The sequence below is a fragment of the Triticum aestivum genome, chromosome 2B (assembly GCF_018294505.1).
Source record: "Triticum aestivum cultivar Chinese Spring chromosome 2B, IWGSC CS RefSeq v2.1, whole genome shotgun sequence".
NCBI classification, from domain to species: Eukaryota; Viridiplantae; Streptophyta; class Magnoliopsida; order Poales; family Poaceae; genus Triticum; species Triticum aestivum.
In genome coordinates, this window is record NC_057798.1 from 792235972 (window position 1) to 792259640 (window position 23669).

At 42.3% G+C, this 23669-nt stretch overlaps 1 pseudogene; it reads right to left on the bottom strand.

Annotated features, from left to right (window-relative positions):
- Positions 1-495: 495 nt before the first annotated feature.
- Positions 496-8059, bottom strand: LOC123047463 (disease resistance RPP13-like protein 4; annotated as a pseudogene).
- Between the last annotated feature and the right edge of the window lie 15610 nt (positions 8060-23669).

Below are 23669 nucleotides of genomic sequence, written 5' to 3' on the forward strand. Positions count from 1 at the left end.
AGCACAGTAGATATGCTGTCATCTCGATTCTTCTATTCTTCTCTAAGTAGTAATAAGCGACTTCAAACACATTTATTAGAATGGCATGTCTAGAACACGGTCAGAGGTAACAGGTGCTACAATTGGATGATGCCGAAACCATATTAAAAAATCCAAGGCTCAACTCACAGCCATTGTCGTTAGAGATTCTTCAGGTTGCGGCAAACCAGCTGAAAGAATATAATTCACATAACACTCTGTCTCCATTGCGCTACATTATTAAACTGTTTTCTCAGTACAACTAGGGCGGGCTTATAAAGCCAATTACACTCTGTCTCCAATTACAACTTGAAGTAAAAGAAAGCTTAACTGAATTTGGAAACAGCAGGAAAACCTTCTTCGGGACGAACCTTTCTATATCCAAATTCGTACTTCTAAACTACTCCCTCCGTCCCATAATGTAAGACGTTTTTTGACACTACTAGTGTCAAAAAACGTCTTACATTATGGGACGGAGGGAGTAATACTCTTCACTAGTAGGGATAACTAGAGATACAGTATATATCTCATATGGGCTAGCTGCCTGGTGCAAGCTGAACTCTTGGTGTGGCTGGATTGGACCTCCCTCGTCACCTTCCACCTGCTCACATAAGTTTATAAGTACATGAGAGACATGACCGACACTTCATGTGGAGTTTCTAATATCAAGGTTTCCCATTGTCAAAGTATATATACTAGTACTATAAATCTGCTAGCTTGATTGTCCAGATCATGCAGTGTTATTGAGCGAATGGACAATCAAAGCATTATATAGCCAATACAGGAAGAAAATATATAGTTGCCAGATGTTGCTAATAGATGCAAGTATTCATGGAGTTAGTTTGTTTCCAAGTAGTTTAATGTATCACCAAAGGATATAATGGTTCCCACTGACATGAATTAAGCAGTGTCATAGCAGAAGAAGGAATTAGGAAGAGAACTGCGACTTGAAGAACTGTTAATATCAGAGAAACAATATATACCAAAATCACTAAGTGGAGGGGGGGCGTCTTCTGACCTCCATAGCTAGCTATCATCCACTTTCTCCTTTCCTCGATTTGCTTTTCGTTGTCGGTGCTCTTCCTGTTCCTTGTTTCCATCTCCTGAACTAGATGCAACTGCTGCTGCTTCTTGTTCCTCCTCTGCGGCCACTGTGAGGACTGACCAAGCAGAGCAAATTAAGATCGATGGAACCAATAGGGTATTGATGAAACAAATATAGCGAATAGATAAAACACTAATCTGAAAAAATACATTAAAAGTTGCGTTATTTTACCTCTAGATTCGATTATGTGCTGGGACAGTGCATCCCTCACCCCGACGGCGTCCTCGTCTGCTACCTGCCGCACTTGCTTGCTGTACTCCTGATCGCTCGGCATGCCTGCATGCTCCTCCTCCTCTTCCTCCTCATCCATATCTATCACTATGTTATGCAACATCCAGCACGTTTTGATTGTCGAGAACATTTCATGTTTATTACTTGGATGCCAACCTTCTCCCTGCAGGCACTTCCATGTGTCTTTAAAACCTGCCAACGCCCTCAGCGCAACGACTGTAGCTGCAGAGTGTCTCCTGTTAAATTCCACTTTGGAGTCTGAGAGTGAGCGGTCATTCTCTATCCGGTAAGGTGTGAGGAGCCAAGGTCGAAGAGGATGTCCTGCATCACCAATGATGTACTCGCCGACTTCTAATCCACCACGAGATGATACCTTCAGCTTGCTACCATTCAACCCAGTACCCCTCTCGCAGGACTTGAAGAGACTGGAGTCCTGCAAAATGATCAACTGGTTCATGCTACCTGATAGGTTCCACCAAATGTTTGTGAGCCTCATATCTGGATCAACAATGGCTTGCAGTAGGATGTTGCCGTTCTCCTCATGGCCACGGTCTTGTGATCCAAACGTGATATGAGTTGTATGTACAACACCGCAGCAGTTTGGCAGGCCATGGATCTTGTCGAACTTGCGTTTGATCTTCTCCATTTTGGCAGAGCCTGGCCAGCCCAAGTGGTGCATTGCTCGCTGGCACATAGCCTCAACAAACATCCGAGTTACCAGAGAGACAGTTGACTCATTCACACCAAGAGAGGATCCTACAGTCTCAGATGGCTCACCAGAGTTCAGCATTCTCAGAGCAATAGCCACAACATCTTGTAAAGACAACACTTTCCCGTCAGCAAAGGTGTGATTTTTTGCCATCATATCTTCAAAAAGTGGGATCTTCACCAAGCAGCAGACGTAATTGAAGGTACTTCTTCTCATTTTGTACACATACTCAAATCCTTGTGCGTCCACCATAGAAGAAGACAAGGTTTCTGCATGGATAGAAAAACAAAGAACTAGTTATACACAATCTATAATTAGCAAGGCAAGAGCAAACATATATCACTCTTAGAGGCGGACCCATGATTTGGGCATGACCAGGCGTGAACCGTAGCAGCGAAAAAACGTCGACAAATTATAACCACCCACCCCAAATAACACCACCACAAATGCTGATGAAATTAAGATGACATGGGCATGTATCAAAATGCACTCAACCCCATTATCCATTTCATCTTCTATTTCTATGTACTCAAATTGGAGAAAATCAATTAATCCTGAGAGCAGAGCATCAATTAGTGCTAGTATCTCACGACCATGCCAATGCAAAGTTGCAAACTGATGCACTTGCATACTAGTGGCTGGATGATTGATCAAAGCCTTGATCAAATTGTTGGTGAGGGATACCTATACTAGCTAGGCCTAGTCTGCCCCGGGTGCAGTTCCGTCCCTGATTACTGCTGTAGGTCTGTTGGACTCAAGGTAACCTAGTAACCTAGGAGAACAAGTAATTAAAAAGGGAGTGCAACCAAATCAGAAATGATAGCCATAAGTTGAAGAATCCACATGTACAGTTGCATGGCTAAAACTTAACTTAATTAGTTGCATGTTGCGTATAAAATATATTTAGTCACCACGCACTACAAATATATGGTTGAAAGGCGGGGAATAAAATGAAATGAACTTATAAACTGATAGATACAAAGTGCCCAAACAAATTAATGCAAATTTCATATCTATAATTTTACCTTTAAACACATTAGATCGGCTAATATTTGAATCCAACTCGTAGTTGTCTCTTCTCGTGTACAAGATGTACCATTTTCTTGGGTTGTTTCCTTCAGCTGCATATGCCTTGGCATGCTCCACATGGCTGAACTTGTCCCACTCGATGCCAGATTGTCCCGCGGCTACCGCAGAGAGCAACCATAGTCTGCAGAATAACTGCAAATGCCTTAGCTTAATGTCTCACATGTATTCTGGAAGTTTTTCGATGGTGTAATCCTTCAGGACTAGCCTCTCGAGGGAAGCGGTACACTCTAGCACCTTCAACTTTGGGCAGTTCATGATGGCAACCTTCTGCACATTTGGGAGATTGGTGATCCTCTTCAGGTTGGGGCAGTCATTAACTGTAAGCTCAACCACAGAAGGAAATCTCTCAATGTAGCTAAGGTTCTTGACATGTTCTAGACATAATATTTTCAAAGAGATTGCATTGGAGGCAAGGCCTGGAGGAACATGCCTCAGTCTGCATTTATTGAGCACAAGCTCCTCCAAGCGAGGCATGGCTTGTACTCGCTCCTCCCACTCCCACTCCTCCCATTCCACCATTCCGATGAAGATCAATTTGTTTAACCTTGGAAATGAGGCTGCCCCCACCTGCATGAATTCAGTCCCTACATGTTTGATGCATGGAGCACGAGAGACCTGTAGAAAGTGCAGACTGGGCAGCTGGCAGAGCCCATTGGGAAGTTGTGTGCAACAAGCAAGATCATAAAAAAATATAGTCTTCAAGTTGTCAAGGGGCACCATTGATGTGGACATCATCCATCTCGGAAGTTGCCGGGCAAAATACCCGTAGATATGAAGATATTCTACACCATGTGGAGGGCAGAGCTTATCGAAAACCTTTTCAATTCGTTGCTGCTCTTCCTCAGAGACACTTTCCTTCTCATTGACTAACCCATCATCTCCCAGTTTACTAGTGCAGTTTAGGTATAGCCTGATAAGGTGCATCTTCTCACCGATCCTAGCGTTAGCAGCAAATGAGGCAGCAGATACATTCTCTAATTCGGTTAATTCGAGAACTCTGAGTTGAGAAATAGGCCCCAACTCATCCAAACTACCCCAATCACCATCCATGTGTGCTCGAAATATATTTAGTCTCCTCATATTTGTCAGACCACTAAACCCTCTAGGTACCATACTTGCTTGGGGAAGTGAAAGTAACCTCAGCTGGTCAAGCTTCACAATGCTATGAGGAAGACTCACCAATTTTGTACATCCAAAAAGGTCAAGGAATTGCAACAGTTTGATCTGGCCAATGTTCCCCGGAAGTACAGATATATCAGCATTTACTAGTGCTAGATACCTCAGGTGCTTGAGTTGATGCAACGATTCAAGCAATACAACCATATCTGCAGATTCTATATGCAGAGCCCGCAAACTAGAAAAAGTAACCAATGAATCACCAGGCATCATCTTAATCTGGATTGTTGAGATCAATGTTCTTGCTGATTGATGCACCTGTAGTAATTTCCAATCAAGTTCAACTGACTGTGATTCGCTAGTTTCTATGGACAACCGAAGAAACTTTTGTGAACCAAGTTTAGCAATAATATCATTGTCTCCGTCTTTAGCTACGAGTGCTTCATCTTTAGTCATATACTGAGAAAATGAACGAACAACATCATGCATGTGGCAAACCGATAATTCAACATACGATTTATCTGGCTCTATAAGGTTCCTAGATACTAACTCCTTGTAGTAATTTCTTCCCAGTTCTTCTAAATCACCGGAGTTTCCATGAATAAATCCTTCGCTTATCCACATTGCCACGACTTGCTCCATATGAAAATTTCTACTTTTAGGAAGAAAAGAATAGTATAAAAAGCACTGCTTCAGGTAAGAAGGCATATATTCATAGCTTAAGTATACTGTGTGGTTGAGATCATTGGGCATTTTAGTTGTTGACCATTTAGAATCATCCAAAACATGCTGCCAGTCACGACGTAGCCCCCCTCTTTCACGCAAGAGTCCTCCCATCACTTTAATAGCAATTGGTAAACAACCACATTTCTGTATAATTTTCAGTCCGATATCCTTTAGCGTATTGATGTGATCTTCATCTATCTCAGTTGAGCATACCTGCGAACATACAATACAAGGGACCAATACATTTAATTAAATATGTACCAAGATCCTCTAAGGCACTCAGTTTTACTTCGTCTGTAAACTATTGTGATCTAAAGCATCCTATATTAGTTTACGGGGGGATACCTCTTAAGAGGACTAGTTGATGTATCTATCCATTTATCAAGGTATGTTTGGTTATGTACAGGAAGTGCATGCCAAAAAGAATGGTTATTAATTTATTTAGTATTTACTTATCTTTCTCCGACATACCGAAGATTTCTGCAGTGGCTTCCACATGTAACTTACATACTTTATGCGTAGATAACATTTTTTATTTCCCTTTCATTTTACAAGATGGAACACACTGCTGGAAGAATATACTTGGACACTACTCTCTCATCTCTGTTTATAGGAAGTAACTCCAAATTTAGGAGAAATCATATGTTTTATTCATTTTCATATTGTATGATAACAAGAAATTATCTTATCTCTCAAGTCTCTAAAATGCATAATACTACGCCAAACATTAATTAGTAAATTTGCATGCAAATTTTTTAGCAAAATTCCTGCCAACTTCTAGTCTAGTTATTTTGGTGCTATATTCTTTTGTTGTACTGTCAGGGGTTCACCGAAATTATTATTATTCTGTCTTGAAATAACTTTTCATATATATAATGTCCTATGACACTGTTGAGTAGTTGCGCACTTAGATCTTCATCCCATATGTTGGAAAACGAGACTAGATATTCACAAAAGGTTACTTACTACATGAATATACGACACAGGTAAACATGATACATATATAATTATCCAAATTCTTAATTATTTCTCAAGCTTGAATAAGCAAAATCTAGGTGTCTTTCAATGTATCTCAATAGTTTTGTGGCATATTTCCTTGTTTGGCACCATGCTTTGTTGGCACTTGCAAAGTAATCTTAGCCTTACAAAATTACTGACAACCTCTTATCTCCAAGAGATAATAGTACATAGAAGTCACTAAATTACATGTAATAATTAATGGCTCATTAATTTGGGAGAATTCTAACATTTCTTGTACTACCTCCGTCCGGGTTTATTAGGCCCCCTTGTATTTTGTGCCAGATTTTGACCATCTATATTATTAAAATATATAAATTACATGATACAAAAATTACACCATTATATTTGTGTTTGAAGGAGCTTTCCAACAATATAATTTTTGTGACATATAGTTTACATTTTATTAGTTAAATTTGCAAGTGAAACTTTAGCACAAAATACAATGGGGCCTAATAAACCCGGATGGAGGGAGTAATTAACTACATAGTAATGTTAGTAAGTAGATGAAGATAATGAAAGATATTAGAGTTTAATTAAGAAAAGACCTGCTTCTTGAGCAATGACCAAGCATCCTCAGGCACTAATGTGTCGACATGGTGGTACGACCATATAGCTCTCATCCCTCGGGCAACACCTTCATCTCTGGTAGTGACAAGGACTCGGCTGCCTGAAGCAGCAACATTAACTAAGGGTATTTTCAGCACGTCATCCCATGCTCTATGGTTCCACACATCATCCATTACTAAAAAGGTCTTGTGGTCAATCAATGTGTTCTTGAGGGTTTCATGAAGGCTGGTCTTTGCACTTTCCGGCGGTTGGGCATCTCCTCCAGCTTCAATGATGGCCCTTCTCAGCAGATCAACATGTGGTTGACGCTCAACCATATCTTTTTGCTGAATTCACCTTGGATTGCCTCATCATTGAAGACCTTCTGGGCGAGGGTGGTCTTGCCGATCCCACCAACACCTACGATAGCAACCACCTTGATGCTATTGTTGACATCCTTTCGCGTCTGCATGATTTGGGTCACCAGTGCTCTTGTGTCTTCCTCGACCTTGTCTCCAACAATAGCCGACCGGTCAAAGTCCCCTACCTTCTCCTGGCTTGGATTACCATGGTGAGAGGCATGGATGTTGCTGCAATGATCCTCATAGGACCCAAGATTGATAAAGTTGAAAGCAGTGCTCCGTTCCTTTATATCGTCAAGCCTCCGATTGAGCGTCTTGATGCGGGTGCTGATCTCACGAGCATGGAAGGGGTTCCTCATGCAGAAGAGCAAGGGATTGAAACACCCTGCGTTTACCAAGGATGGTCCATGCTCCATGGCCTTGAGCTGGCAGAGGTCAAGGATATCAGTAGCTTCGTACATGGCACGCTTGAGCAGCCCCACCCACTCCCGAATAGTCTCATCAGTGATGTTCCTCCTATCGGCATCGGCCAGGAAGTTCTTGAGGTCCCGAAGCTTGTCTCCCATCTTGTCGATCTCGCCGGAGACACCCAACATCGTCTTCACCTCATCTGTTGCTGCCTGCGTGAGCATGTCCACCAGGTAGGACGCAAATGTATCCAGCACCATCGCCATTGTTGCTGGTTAATTTTTCTGCAATAGCGAGGTAATGTCAATTTCAAACAGAGCAAGCTTAGTTAGCTATGTGTGAAGAGAGATAAACCACACTTGAACTGACTCACCAACCTCTGAGATGGATGGACGACACCGATGTCGAGAAGAGATCTTGGGGTCAGCGTGGCGGCGATGGAGAGGAGAGGTTGGGTTGACGATTTAGCTAGCGCGTCACCTCCAGGAGCAGCAGCTCAGATCCTCGTCCGACGTGTCGCACCTGGAAGCAAGAGCTCACCTCCTCCTCCGGAACTCGGCCACCGCGAGCAGCAGTTTTGCTCCTCCGCCAGCACGCCGCCTCAGTGCGCAGCAGCTATGCTTCTCCTCCGGAGCGTCTCACCCCCGTGGAGGTATAGCAGCCGCAGGAGGCAGAGTAGCTGGTTGTAGGCTTGTAGCACCAGGTGCTCTCTGGCAAAGGCAAAAGGCAGTGGCGGAGCTGGGTGGAAGTTGACGGGAACGGAGTAATAACAGTGGCAGGCAGATGTATTGGACGGGCCGGCCTAATTAAGTACTCCCTCTATAAACTACTCCCTCCGTCCCATAATATGAGAGCATTTTTGGCACTACACTAATGCCAAAAACGCTCTTATATTATGAGACGGAGGGAGTAATATTGATCTAAACGCTCTTATATTGGAACCAAAGGAGAGCCTGCACCATATGGCTTGTAGTAAGAGTAACGTGGTCATAAGGATTCAATTGGAAAATTAGATCGATCTGGCAGTTTCAAGAAGGTAATCAAGATGGAAGACATAAGTAGCAGAGGGGCGGATCTAGGATTCAACTTGAACGTAATAATACTAGCAAACAGCTGCGCTTAATCTTTTGAGGCTGGTCTTACTAGGGAGTAACTTAGACTAGTAACATGCATATGTTACTGCTTCCTTCGTCTAGAAATACTTGTCGTAGAAATAGATAAAAAAATGAATGTATCTAAAACTAATATACATTTAGATACATTCATTTCTCCAACAAGTATTTTCGGACGAAGGGAGTACTAGTCTATGTTATTACCTTTATAGTGAGTAGTAATATGTGTAGTGTTATACACCACTTCATTTATTATTTCGTAGACTCATCTGGCATCGGGAACCGCTATGTGATGGCAACATATTATGTTACTCTATTTATCTCTCTCCTTTTTAATTACTTGTCACATCATTTTTTTTTGCTTACACGGCTTGCATACTACCTATCTCGCCGACTGCCATACAATCAAGTTGATAACATTGCAATTAGGTGTTCGATTGCATTCACATTCAACAGATTTTGGGTATTTTACTATCGTTGATGGTGAGTTTTGTGTCACATATGGTTATTTCCAAAAAAAATGTTAAAAAATCTCAATGATTGAGAAAACCATCTGCAGCGCAGGAGAGAATGCTTAAAGTATTGTTTAACTGCTCCATACAAAAAAATAGTACTGCTCAACTTGCTGATCTAGAAACTTGATACAAAGGCTTGTGGCATACGTCCACATGGAAGGTTGTGTTCCTACAAAAGATAAGACAATAAATAGGACAAAGCGCATATATATATATACTTAGACATTTAAGTTTATCGAGGCCGGATGTGTGCTCAATGTGCTTGTATCGCTTGATGCAACATTTTGAATTAATAAAAGCTGCCCTGTATCCAAAGAAAAACTTTGTATATTTCATGGATAACCATGCCAGCAGAAAGAACCAGCCGGCCGGTCTCAGTCTTGTTTAATATATGTAGATCATCTCAGAGCATGGTTACTTCATAACATGAGGAGTAGAAATTAACCCCCGCATCCCATAATGTAAGACACTAGAGAGGGAGTAAAACCCATCTCAAGTTGATGGAAATACCAGAACCTTGTAAATTGCATGAAATACAGTTAACATTTGATAGAATTGTAAGCAAGTGTTTGATCACATTAATGTTCAGCAACTTTCGGCATTTTATTTGTTTTTCATGGTTTTTAAGAAATCTCAATGACTGAGAAAACCCTCTGCATCAACAGAGAGGATGCTTAAACTATTGTTCAATTGTTCCATTAAAAACAAAGTAGAATTGCTCAACTTGACGCTCTATAAAATAGAAAATAAAGGTTCATGGTGTAAGTCCACATGGAAGAATGTGTTCCTACATAGGATATGACAATAAATAAGAGAATCTATATATATATTGTACATTTATGTTTTATATATACTTAGTTTTTTATCTTACATCGACATTGTAATTATAACACATGATCGGTTAGTGGCAACACTAGGACCTTTATAATTCACAAGAAATATAAACGATTTTCTACAACATTGTGATTAGGTGTGCGGTCGCATTCAGACTGAACAGCCTTGGGAATTAATATTCCCCTTGCTAATGGCTGTTAATTTCATGGAAAAAACATACAAATCTCAATGATTATGAAAGCCCTCTGCAGCATGCAAGAGAATGGTTAATATATTGTTCAACTTGCTGCTTTATAAAATAAACATGGAAGATATGACGATAAGCAGGACAAACCAGATGTAATGTACATTAGGTACGTTATATTTTTAGCTTTGTATGAGCTCAAGAGGTACCCTCCAAAAATATGTATGGTTGTCTTGAAGATACATCAGCACTGATCTAAGCTTAATTAGTGTCTTGATTAGTGAAGTGGTGTCTACGGCACTCTGACCTGCCCAACAATTATTGCTGTACACCTGGCTGATTCTGCCCTTTTTTGTGTGCATATATTTGTAACCTCGTGTTTTGCCAGAAAATAGCTGAAGAAACTTTCTAACTGAGGCTATCTATCCGTCATTCAAAGTGATAAAAAGAGTAGTCGGGGAGAATTGAAAGAATGGGGTTTGCTATGAAGAAGATTACTCACCCCTGGTGTTGAGTCAGTCTACCCTGATTCCTGAAGCAAAAGACTGTTCTTTTCTACAGCAAGAGCTCGACTACCATTCAAAAGCCGGGTGATGCAAGCTAGATCGATTTTAGGATTTGCCGTCGCACTCAGATCGAGCTGGATAACAGCAGGGTGATAGCAACTCAACCCTAAAGTATGTTATGTGTTGTTTAAGCCCGGCTGGCCTGTCGGCCGATGACTGATTAATTGTGTGCCTCGTTCTTATCCATCTAACCACATGCACTGCGGTTTTTGCGTGGTGCAGATTCAATGAACTGGCAAGGATTGATTAAGTCCTCCATCGATATGTGGCGTGTTGTCTAGCTAGCTCTTAGGCTATATGACAAATCAATTAATATTTGATGCAACTGCTGCCTTGTTAACAAGAATGACTTGCGCTCGTCTAGCTTGCAAGTCTTGTTTGAATACATAAACATTTACATCATAATTAGGTAGGCAACTAGTTGATGAGAGATGCATGGTACTTTCCTTGAGATTAGATAAGTCTAGTTTTATTACTCTACCTTTGGGGCAGGCAGGAAGTAACATTACCTTGTTTGAATACATACAATTTACATCATAATTAAGTCGGCACCTGTGATAGTGTTAGAAAATGTCTTACATTATGGAACGGAGGAAGTAATTAGGTAAGGCACCTAGTTGGTGAGAGATGCAGTGAAATTTCCCTGAGATCTTTCAGCTAGGTCTAGTTTATTACCACGGGGCAGGCAGGAACTAGTATTATTCATTCAAGACCATCTGTCGGCATGAACTGATCAATGGCGGGTGCAAGGAAGGTACTAGCGTCTGCAGTTTTAGAGCACTACCCTACTCTTTGTGTCGATACCATCAAAAATAAGATAACAAAAGGATTCTGTATCGAATCGACAGAATGCCACCAAAATCAAGAAAAAGTAATTGTTGCATGTAATTTAGGGCAAAAAAGGTAAATAACTTAATAATTGTCGGTGGAAAGGGGAGATGGCAACTGACCATGCGTGCCTCGCTGCTGTCGTCGCAATGCCCCGCAATCTCCTCTGCTATGGGGAATGGGAGCCTCGGTCGCCGTCGCCAGACGCATTTGGATTTGGCCGGCGGCGAGGAAGCCGATAAGGTCGGAGAGGCAACGACTATGTGCATCTAGAATCTTGGGGAGGGTATCCCAGAAGCAAGTAACACTTCATTTCCACAACCCGGCCCATAAGGCCGACCATCTATCTGGGGAAGGGGGACGAGACCGGCTGTTCTTTTTTTTTTCTTCTTTCTTTTTTTTAGTCTGAAATGAAAAATATGTTTTTTTTTCTGAATCCAACTTTCACAGTTACTCTAGATGTACTGCCAACTTTGTACTTACCAAAATAGCAATATTGGACACACTAAGATGACTTATACGTAATGCGGCAAACGCTGACAGCTGCTACTGTCCAATAGTGCCAAAACACCTATCATAAACATACAGCACTCGCTGCCATTATATATGTTTGCTGAATCTTCAGTTTACAGCTACCAAGGATACTAATAATCTTCAGTTTTACAGCAAGCATGCAGCACACATTAGTAGTCGGTTTCTCCACCGCATAAAAGCTTGCTGTCGATAATATAAATTACACAAAACATGCTTTTCACATACATAAAAGGTCATTTTACTACCCAGTTTTATTGTATTAGATCAATCCTCAAACAATTGCATGATTAAGATCTGACTAATATGTGGGTTTTGGGAAGTAGATGAGGTAGTGCCTATTACCTGTTATATTATCAAACCCTTGAGAGTTATTTCTACGTTTGCTTATATTGCCATGCTATGCTAGTAGACGTGGATTGAGTGAGTGAATCCATGACAGATGTGAGATTGTTAATTAATAGTTTATTTAAGGTGACAACTTTAATACACATCTGGGTGGATTGAGGCACCTGGGTATTTCAGCGATTGCCTGTTTCTTTTGGACCGCCACCCAGGCTCAAAGGGATCATGAGATTATTCATGATAGAAACTTCCGTGTGCAGCCACAAGCTACTATGGGCTCTAGCATAGTTGATTAAGTCGTGTGAACTCTTACAGTGGTAGACTAGCAGATGTAAGGGATGTAGGTTGGTACTGTCTACCCGATCATAAGGTGCAAACGCTTCTGAAAGACTATGTCTCGGTCACCCGTTTCTCAAACAAGTGCGAGAAATCTAACGGAGGAGATCGAGTCTTGTGGGGAAAAGTGCGCAAATCTCTGCAGAGTGTATAAACTAATCATGGTTAGCCGTGTCCCCGGTTATGGACGTTTTGAGTATCTAGTACTTGGATTATCATGTGAATCTCATCATATTACTTTAATTTAGTTTGTTGGGTTTAATGATGATGTTTAATTGGGATTGAGAGGATGTCTATCTTCTCAATGTTTAACAACCACCATGATAGTTAAATAAAATTTATTCCTTTGCAGTAGGGAAAAATTGGCTTTATGCAAAACAGTAACCATAGAGCTTTCCACCAGCCATATATGCATGTAGTATAGCATATTTCTGTTCATTACTCTCTATGTGTTACATTGTCAGCATATTCCATGTGCTGACCCGTTTTTAGTGGAGACAATAAGTGTGTGATTGCTACTCTGTTATAAATCCTTCAAGTACTGTGCGTGTCAGCATTACTGATCCAGGGATGGCACTGAAGCACGGAGATCAGACTGTTTGAGGTCTGGTCGCTACAAGATGGTATCAGAGCACACGCTGACTGTAGAACACGACCACTAAGCTAAAGCCCTAGATCACTACTCACTCTTCTCATTTCTGACTCCTCATCTTTTCTACTCTTTTAGGATGGCGGATGAAAGGAACAAGTTCACGCAACCGGATGAAGATACACCCTTTGGACGCCACTTGAAGGAAGTCACTAAGTACCTGAACATCGGAGTACCAAGCTTCACCGGGACCTACATCGCCACTCTACCAGAAGAGGAGCGTTGGATGATTCAAGTTCAAGTTCCAGGAAGGACGTTCATGCCAGTCACCGAGCCCATAGAGTTTTCCTTTGATGCACCAACCTGGAGTCTAGGAAAGAGTATGGCAGCCCACATCACAATGGGACGCATTGGAGAAGTTTACCACAAGGATCTCAAGGATACTATTTACCAGATTTGTGGGCGCCGAGATGAGCAATGGGAGATGATCAGCACCCGGAAGGATAGATCAATTGCAACTTTCATCCAGGAGTTAAACCAGCACATTCGTCGCCAGGAGAACCAGATATGTGCAGGCATGATAGTCTAAAGAAGGCCATGACCAAGATCATGGAATTGGAGGAAGAACTCAAGTCTACACGCGATGGATATAAGGAGGAAATAGCAACACTCGTGGAGAAGAATGAAGATCTGAAGAAGAAGATGAAGGTATTTATGGGATTTCCCGCAACTGGAGGAGAAGACGATGATTGCACTTGTCCAAAGAACTACATCGTCATCGGCAACACTGACTCGGACCCAGACGATAGCGATGATGACTATGTTGATGAAGCTGGAGCATATATCATGGAGTCTTCAACAGAGCAGTTTTTCTAGTCGACCACCATAATAGTAGTAGTATTTCCCCCATTTATATAGTATAGTCTGAGCACTTTTGTAACGATAGTTAGACCGTTGTATGCCCTTGTTTGAATTGAATGAAGTGATTTTTGTTTGCATTTGTCTCATGTGCTTAGGGGTAGTGTTTTCTCTCTAGACCTTGTTCTATTCTATATTCTCATATTTTCTAAACCCTCAGATGCCTCCGAGACGTGACAATGGATTTGCTTTCCCACCGGAGCTCACTCAGGTGATCCAGCAGCAGAATGCATTGATGCAGTTACTAGTCCAGAACCAGAATCAGGGGAACAACAACAACAACAACCCACCACCACCACCTGTTGATCACTTAACCCATTTCCTTAGACTGAATCCGCCGGTGTTCTCCAGTAGCACCGAGCCAATAGTTGTAGATGATTGGCTCCGCAAGACAGGAAGGGAGTTGACCACTGTAGGATGCACAGATGCGGAAAAGGTGCGTTTTGCCGTACATCAGCTTGATGGACCCGCAGCATCATGGTGGGAGAATTTCACAGCCACTTATCCTATCAACACTGTCACATGGGATCAGTTTCAGCAGGCTTTTCATACTGCCCATGTTTCATCAGGAGCTATGGCCATGAAGAAGCGCGAGTTTCGCAATTTGCGCCAAGGAGGACGTACTGTCAGCCAGTATGTGGATGACTTTAGTAAGCTTGCACGTTATGCCCCAGATGACGTAGCTACAGATGCAGCTAAGCAGGAGAAGTTTCTGGAAGGACTGAATGATGAGTTGAGCATGCAGTTGATGGTAGCAACCTTCAACAACTACCAGGAGTTGGTAGATAGAGCTCTCATGATTGAAGGGAAGCAACAGCAGATTGACAACCACAAGAGGAAGTATGGACAAGGGAAGTACAATTCTGGAGCTCAGCAGAAGCCACGTTTTACCCCGAAATCGGGAGGACATTTTCAGCATACCCATGGAGGAGGGAGCTCGCACAATCATAATGGCCCCAATGGGAATGGAGGAAGCAACAACCAGAACCATACCAACCCATCAACCCCAGCCAAGAGAGACATGAGCCAAGTCACTTGCTTTAAGTGTCAGAAGACTGGACATTATGCCAATGAATGTCCTAAAGCCCAGAATGGAAATGGCAATGGAAGCTCTGGGAAGAAGTCGAACCCTTTCAACAGGGGACAGGTGAACCACGTTAACGTGGAGGAGGTTGAAACCCAACCAGATGTAGTAATAGGTAAGTTTTTGGTTAAGTCATTTACTGCAATCGTTCTTTTTGATACTGGTGCATCGCATTCATACGTATCAAGGGGATTTGTGGATAAGTATAAACTGCCAACCCAAGCCCTTAGGTCACCCATGTTAGTAACCTCGCCTGGAGCAGAGTATATGGCTAGTTTATGGTGTGATCGGTTGCCATTAAGGATTGGTAACTACGTGTTCCCCTCGGACCTAATAGTATTGGAATCGCAAGGATTGGATGTGATATTAGGCATGGATTGGTTATCGAAGTATGGAGGGAACATTGAATGCGCCAGTAAGTCGATTTTTCTTACCACCCCAGAAGGGAGAAGGATCAAGTATGTATCCCGGCATGTGCCGAAGAGGACTCAAGTAAATTCCTTATCAGGAGTTGTACAGGAGGAAGTACTAGTGGTAAAAGATTTCCCTGACGTATTTCCAGAGGAGTTGCCAGACATGCCACCGGATAGAGACATTGAGTTTTTGATTGAGCTTTTGCCAGGCACAGGGCCAATATCTAAGAGACCATACATGATGCCCGCACAAGATTTGGAGGAAATTAAGAAGCAGATTCAGGAGTTATTGGATAAAGGCTATATTCGCCCAAGTTCTTCACCTTGGGGATCGCCAGTACTTCTAGTGGAGAAGAAGGATGGATCATTGAGGATGGTTGTTGACTATCGAGGATTGAGCGAAGTGACTATCAAGAACAAGTACCCACTGCCGATGATCAATGATTTGTTTGACGAATTGCAAGGAGCTAAGGTATTTTCCAAGATCGATCTGCGATCAGGATACCACCAGTTGAAAATTTGAGAGTAGGATAAACCTAAGACGGCTTTTACCACCAGGTACGGGCTGTATGAGTATACCATTATGTCATTTGGTCTGACTAACGCGCCTGCATATTTCATGAACATGATGAACAAGGTGTTTATGGAGTTTTTGGATAAAATCATCATGGTGTTCATTGATGATATTTTGGTCTACTCGAAGAATGAAGAAGAGCATAAGGAGCATTTGCGTTTGGTACTGGAGAAGCTCAGAGAACATCAGTTATATGCCAAGTTCAGCAAATGTGAGTTTTGGTTGAAGGAAGTTGGATTCCTCGGACATGTTATATTCGGAGAAGGAATAGCAGTAGACCCCACCAAAGTTGTCACTGTAACAAATTGGGTAGCACCAACAACAGTTGGATCCGGAGTTTTCTTGGACTCGCAAGATATTATCGGAGGTTCATTGAGAATTTCTTGAAGATTGCGAAGCCCATGACAGAGTTGTTGAAGAAGGATACCAAGTTCAAATGGACTGAGGAATGTGAGGCTAGTTTCCAGGAGTTGAAGAAACGTTTGGTTACATCACCCGTGTTGATTCTGCCGGATCAGCGCAAGGATTATGAAGTATATTACAACGCTTCTCGTCGAGGACGTGGAGCAATGCTTATGCAGGAGGGAAGAGTTGTTTCGTATGCCTCACGACAGCTTAAGCCCCATGATTTGAATTATGCTACACATGATTTGGAGTTAGCAGCCGTTGTGCATGCATTGAAGACATGGAGACATTTTCTCATCGGAAACCATTGTGAGGTGTACACGGATCACAAGAGTTTGAAATACATTTTCACGCAGAAGGAGTTGAATCTCAGGCAAAGGAGATGGTTGGAGCTCATCACGGATTATGATATGAGACTGCATTATCACCCCGGAAAGGTTAACGTAGTAGCCGATGCGTTGAGCCGCAAGAGCCATGTCAACACACTCTTGACCGGAGAGTTACCAAAGGAGTTAGCCGAGGATCTTCGCGAGCTATGTTTGGAGATAGTTCCGAGAGGCTATGTAGCAGCTTTGGAGATTCAGTCAACCTTGATGGAAAAGATCAGAAAGGCTCAGAAGACTGACAAGGAGATTGCCTCTATAAAGGAGAAGATGAGCAAAGGAAAAGCTAAAGGATTTCGGGAGGATGAGAACGATACTTTATGGTTTGAGGACTGTGTTTATGTGCCCAATGATCCAGAGATCAGGAAGTTGATTCTACAAGAGGCCCATGATTCGCCGTATTCGATTCACCCAGGAAATACCAAGATGTATCTGGATTTGAAGGACACTTTCTGGTGGACCAAAATGAAGAAGGATATTGCGGAGTACGTAGCTGTTTGTGATGTGTGTCAGAGAGTAAAGGCAGAGCATCAGAAGCCAGCAGGATTGCTACAGCCATTGCCGATACCCGAATGGAAGTGGGATAAGCTAGGCATGGATTTTATCACTGGATTGCCCAAGACTCGTTCAGGCTATGACTCGATATGGGTTGTAGTCGACCGTTTGACGAAGGTAGCGCATTTCATCCCCGTAAAGACCACTTACACCAGTGCTAAGTTGGAAAAGATATACATGACCAGGATCGTATGTCTGCATTGGAGTTCCGAGGAACATTGTATCAAATAGAGGAACCCAGTTTACCTCAAAGTTCTGGAATCAGTTGCATGGAACTTTGGGTACCAGGCTAGAGTTCAGTACATCCTTTCATCCGCAGATGGATGGACAGACCGAGAGAGTCAATCAGATATTGGAGGATATGCTGAGAGCTTGTGCGCTAGATTATGGATCTAGTTGTGACGACAATTTTCCATATGCAGAGTTCTCTTACAACAATAGTTATCAATCCAGTTTGAAGATGGCCCCTTTCGAAGCTTTGTACGGAAGGAGGTGCAGGACCCCGTTGCTGTGGGATGAAGTTGGAGATCGCCAGTTGTTTGGACCAGATTTGATTAAGGAGTCTGAACAGAAAGTGAAGTTGATTCGCGAAGGTAGCCCAGTCCAGGCAGAAAAGCTATGCAGATTCAAAACGTAAGGAAACAATTTACGAAGTCGGAGATAGAGTTTATCTTCGTGTGTTCCCTATTCGAGGAGTTAAGCGCTTTGGAGTTAAGGGAAAATTAGCGCCACGTTTTGTGGGACCATACAAAGTTTTGGAGCGTATGTGAGAAGTTGCTTACAAGTTGGAATTTCCCGAAGGATTTTCAGGAGTTCATGACGTGTTTCACGTATCCCAGTTGAAGAAGTGCCACACGGAGATGGCTGATATACCGCTGAGAGATACAGTGCCACTGGAAGCGATTCAGTTGGATAGTGATTTAACCTACGAGGAGAAACCAGTTAAGATTCTCGGGTATGCTAGCCGAGTCACTCGCAGCATGGTTATCAAGTCTTGCAAAGTTCAGGGGAGCCACCACACCGAGGATGAAGCCACCTGGGAGTGAGAGGAAGATCTGTTGAAGGACCACCATCACCTATTTTCTAGCCAACCTGAATCTCGAGGGCGAGATTCATCTTAAGGGGGGTAGGTTTGTAACATCCCAAATTTTCAATTTGGAATGTTATACACTAGATCATCATTGCATATCATATTTTATTGTTTTTGGCTTGATCCAGAAATTCTACGCAACTCAAGGACCCTCGGAGAGAGTTGGGGATTTCGTTATTTTCATATTTGGGTTTTCTCAAATTTTGAAAATAGGATCATTTGATTTTATTTATTTTTATCTTCAATTATTTCTATTATAAAAAAATAGGAGAGAGGGAATAAAATGACTTTCCCAAAATAAAGAAATATTGAGGATTTAATAAAAAATCAAATAAGATTTTATTTCAGAGTTTTTCGCTATTTTATTCGAATTTAGGAAAAAATGCACGTTTTTCAAAACTGCATTTTAGGGCCAAGTAAATATTCATCTCGTCCTAAATATTTTATTTAAACGGTGAAAATTTGATTTGGCATTTTTAGAATTTTATTTTATTTTCTAGGATTTTTTTCTTTTGTTCGGCGGAATTGTTTAAAAAAAGTTTCCACTGCCTGATTGGGCCGAGGCCCAGCCGAGCCGGGATGGCCTCGCCAGCGCGCCGCCAGCCCCGCCGTGTCGCTGCTGGACTCGGGGAGTCCGACCCCGAGCCTGTAAGTGCATCTAGTGCCCCTTAGTGATTTTGGTGTATTGAAGACTTATAGGTTAAGAGACTGATGCGTTTGTGAGTGTACACAGGTCTATAAGTCTATGAGGAGTTGAGATTTACAGAGAATGTCGACCCCTAAAAATGAAGTTCTTCGAGTGAAGACTTTGGATTTCTGAAGACTTTCTGAAGACTTTGAAAGTGAAGAAATTGGTGTGACCTTGAAGACTTAGTTATCATTCGAGGAACATGAAGCGCGAAGATTTTTGTTTTCATATTTTCATTTTCTCTTTCTTGAGTCATAGGAAACACCATACTATTAAAGGGGGTCGAGGAAATACTAAGGAGAAATTTCCATGTGATGCTCAACTCAAATCCTACACCTACCAATCCCTTCGAGTGAAGCCATTGGAAATCTCGCACAGTTCAGTCATATTCTTCAGTGACAGAGACGAAGCTCTTCTGGTCTCTGAGGAATTTGTTCTGACTGGAGAGTTAGGAATTTGCCAGTGCGGATTGCCTACAAAGTGAGGAACATGATAGCCCTGAGGAATTGGAACCTCAAATATTCTGACCGTTGCTGTGCTACGCGCCAGCCGTCCCAAATTATCTACCCACCTAACGGTCATATCAGACAAGGGCATTTATGTCTTATCATGTCGGGCTGCTCCCCGGCTATAAATATCCACCCCCTACAACCACTAGCTGGTTGGCTGCTCCTAGAGAAACTGACACTTGTCATTTGAGAGCAACCCATCCTCCGAGGACTTTGAGTGAAAATCATCAAGTGAGAAAATCCCAAACCCAAACCTACAAAACCCCAAGTGATTGAGCATCACTGAAGAGATTGATCCTGCGTGGATCCGACGCTTGTTTCTTTTGAAGATTGTGCTTCTCCTAGACGGTTAGGCGTCAAGGTCTAGAGCATCCAAGAGTAATTGTGGATCGCCGAGTGACCAAGTTTGTGAAGGTTCGGAAGTCACCTGAAGACTTACCACGAGTGGGGCGAGGTCGGTGTGACTTTAGCTCAAGGAGAATACGGTGAGGACTGTGTGTCCGGGCCTGGGTGTCCTCGAGTTTAAATACTCAGCCGCTCCAACCAGATGTACAACTGAGACATCAGTTGGAACTGGTCTACCAAATCATTGTCTTCACCGAGCCTACTGGTTCTATTTCCTCAACTCTTAAATTCCTCATGTATGTTGTTGTATGCCTGTTCATATCTGTTTGAAGACATTGACTGAAGACTTTCTCATTTTCCTCAGATCTATTTCTTCACTCTGTTCGTCTTCTTCCTCGTGTTATCCTATGTTTACGCTTTCTGTACTCTGTGCTTGTCTTCATTTCATCATGATGACTATGTCTGTGTTCCTTTGTGTTCCTTTCTGAGTACTTATTCCTCTGCAAGTAGTTCTTCATTTAGGAATTTCCTCACCAACAAATTCCTCAGTGAAGAATTTATAAAAATTGCCTATTCACCCCCTCTAGTCGATATAACGCACTTTCAATTGGTATTAGAGCAAGGTACTCCCTTGTTCTGTGTGATTTTGGTTTAACCACCTGGAGTTCTAGTTATGTCGACCGCAGGTATGATCAAGGTCTCTGCTGGGTGTCCTACCTTCGATGGAACGGACTACCCCTACTGGAAGAATAAGATGCGAATGCATCTTGAAGGAATTGACAATGATCTCTGTTACGTTGTGGAAAATGGTGTTCCCTCAGTCACACCTTCTCTGAATGCTGCTGATGTGAAGAGATTCAAGCAACTCGACTCTCAAGCGAAGAATATCATATGTGGCCATCTGAGTAAAGGGCAGTATGGTAGAGTGAGTGCTTTGGAAACTGCTAAACTCATCTGGGATAGGCTCTCCAAAGTAAACGAAGGAGTCTCAACTCAACGTGACTCTCGTGTTGACGTTCTTCGCAATCTCTTCAACCGCTTCAAAAGACTCGACAATGAAAATGTTCAGGAAACCTTCAATCGCCTCACTGATATCTCCAATGAGCTTCAAGCGCTTGGCGCCACTGACATAACCGACCATGAGGTGGTGAAGAAATTGCTGAGATCGCTCGATTCTTCATTTGACACTTTGGCACTGATGATTGAAGAGCGTGGTGATTACAAGTCACTTGATCCCACCGATATCCTCGAGAGGCTAAACACTCATGAGTTCCAGCTTGCTGAGAAGAGAGATCTCTATGGTCCGAGCTATGGCAAACCACGTGCTCTGAAGGCCAAGGCAGTCTCTGAGTCTGAGGAAGAAGACTCTACCAGCAGCCTTGGTGATCCTGAAGAACTGAGCCTGGAACTAGCACTCCTCGTGAAGAAATTTCAGAAGTTCTCAAGACGTGGTCGCTTTGGAAAATCCTCAAGGAGCAACGATTCCTCATCCGTGACTACAAGAAAAGGCTATGCCACAAATGCAAGAAGCCTGGTCACTACATTCAAGATTGTCCTCAGTGGGACAAGGAACTGAAGAAGAAGAAATACAAGGATTACAGTTTTGATGACGCCAAGAAGAAGAAGAAATCTTCAAAGTCTTCATCATCAAAATCCTCAAAGTCTTCATCTCACAAGAAGAGCAGCTCCAAGAAGGCTCGGGCATTCATTGGCAAGGAAATGGATTCTGAGGCTGAATCTGAGGATCATGAGGAAGAGGAGGCATCCGAGGAGTCTGAGTCTGGTGTGGCAAGTCTAGCTCTTGCTACCGCATTTGTCAGCAAGTCTATCTTCAACACTGAAGAAAATGGCAACACCAACAATGCTGATGAAGGCAATGATGACTACGCTCCCACCTATTGCTTCATGGCAAAGGGTGCTAAGGTAACTAAATACCCCTCCTCTGAATCAAGTGAGGATGAATCTGATGAAAATCTTAAGCCTAGCTAGTCTAAACTTTCTAAGATTGCTGTGAAACAACAAAAGGCTATTGAAAAGCTTCAAAACATGCTTGACAAAAGTGATGATATGTTGGGTGATGAAATGGACCGCACTAAAGACTTAACTGGAAATCTTCAGAGACTCCAGTCTAAGTTTGACAACCTTCAAACTCGTCATACCACTCTGTCATCTGAGCACGAAAAACTCTCTTATGAATTTCTTCAAAGAAAGCAAGATCTTGAGAAGCTAAGAGTGTGTTATGAAGATCTTCAGAAGGAGCGCGATTCATTACTTGCTCAACATATCATCGCTACTCTGGAAGAATTTGTTCCCCCATGTCTAAAGTGCATTGAACGAGAATCTGCTAATTCTTCACCTGAGTGTTCAAATGCTTCAAATGTTACAAATTCTTCACCTGTCTCTGCTATCATTAATTCCTCATCTGAGGACATTGCTAGTACTACTAATGATGCAGGGCTGAAGGAATTGTACACAACAGGCATGTACAAAAGTCTCAAAGGGCATCAGATTCTTTGTGATGTGCTCAAAAAGCAGATCCTCAACAGAAACCCTAGGAAAGAGGGTATTGCCTTTGAGAGGAAACTCAATGCTGATGGAAAATATTGGAAGCCTGAGCAGTACCCCAAAACCTAGGGGGTTGCTGCAAAGGGACCTCCAGTTGATCCATCCAACTTATCTAGCTTTACATGTGAATCTCCTCATTCTTCCGATGAGTCATTTGACTCTAACTATAAACTATTCAAAAATCAGAATGGTGAAGTTTTTGCTAGATATGTTGGCACTAACTGCAGGAACGGTTCCCCTATGAAGAAAATCTGGGTTCCCAAAAGTTCTCTTGAAAGTCTCCAGGTGAATGTCCTCATGACACCACCTGTGAAGAAAAGGAACCCCAGATCCAATTCTTCATATGGACCTAATTCTTCACATGGATCAAATTCCTCAAATGGATCAAAGTCCTCATATGATCATCATCATGCTAACCCTTCTGTTTCGCAGGGTAGAGCTAAGGGCTATGAATATGCGCATTATTCTTCAAATCATTATGTTCATAAGTCCTCAAAGAATTTCTCTGCTTATTCATATGCTTACCCTAACCACTCTTATGTGAAACGAAGCGGACTAGCTTCTATGCCACCTTTCTCATATAGTGCTTGCAGAGTGATGAATTCTTTGCCACACCTTCAGATGTGGGTGGTGAAAAAAGAACTAATCTCTTATGCAGGGTCAGGTCTCCAGACGTGCTCAAAACGTCTGAAAGAATTTGCTGGAGACCTGAACAGTGCCTGAAAGGACGCAGGCTAATCATGAAGAAATGAATTTTCATTTCTCACGTCCTCATACTGTTTTATCTGTGCTATTGCTTGATGAAATTGAAATGATGATATTGATGTCATATTCTTCACTGATGAAGTATATGAGTTCGTAAGTTGCACTAATTCATCTGCAGGATGATCAGCCCAAAGCAAACGAGTGGGTCCTCGATACTGGATGTACAAATCACATGACGGGTGACAAGAATCTATTGATGGATGCT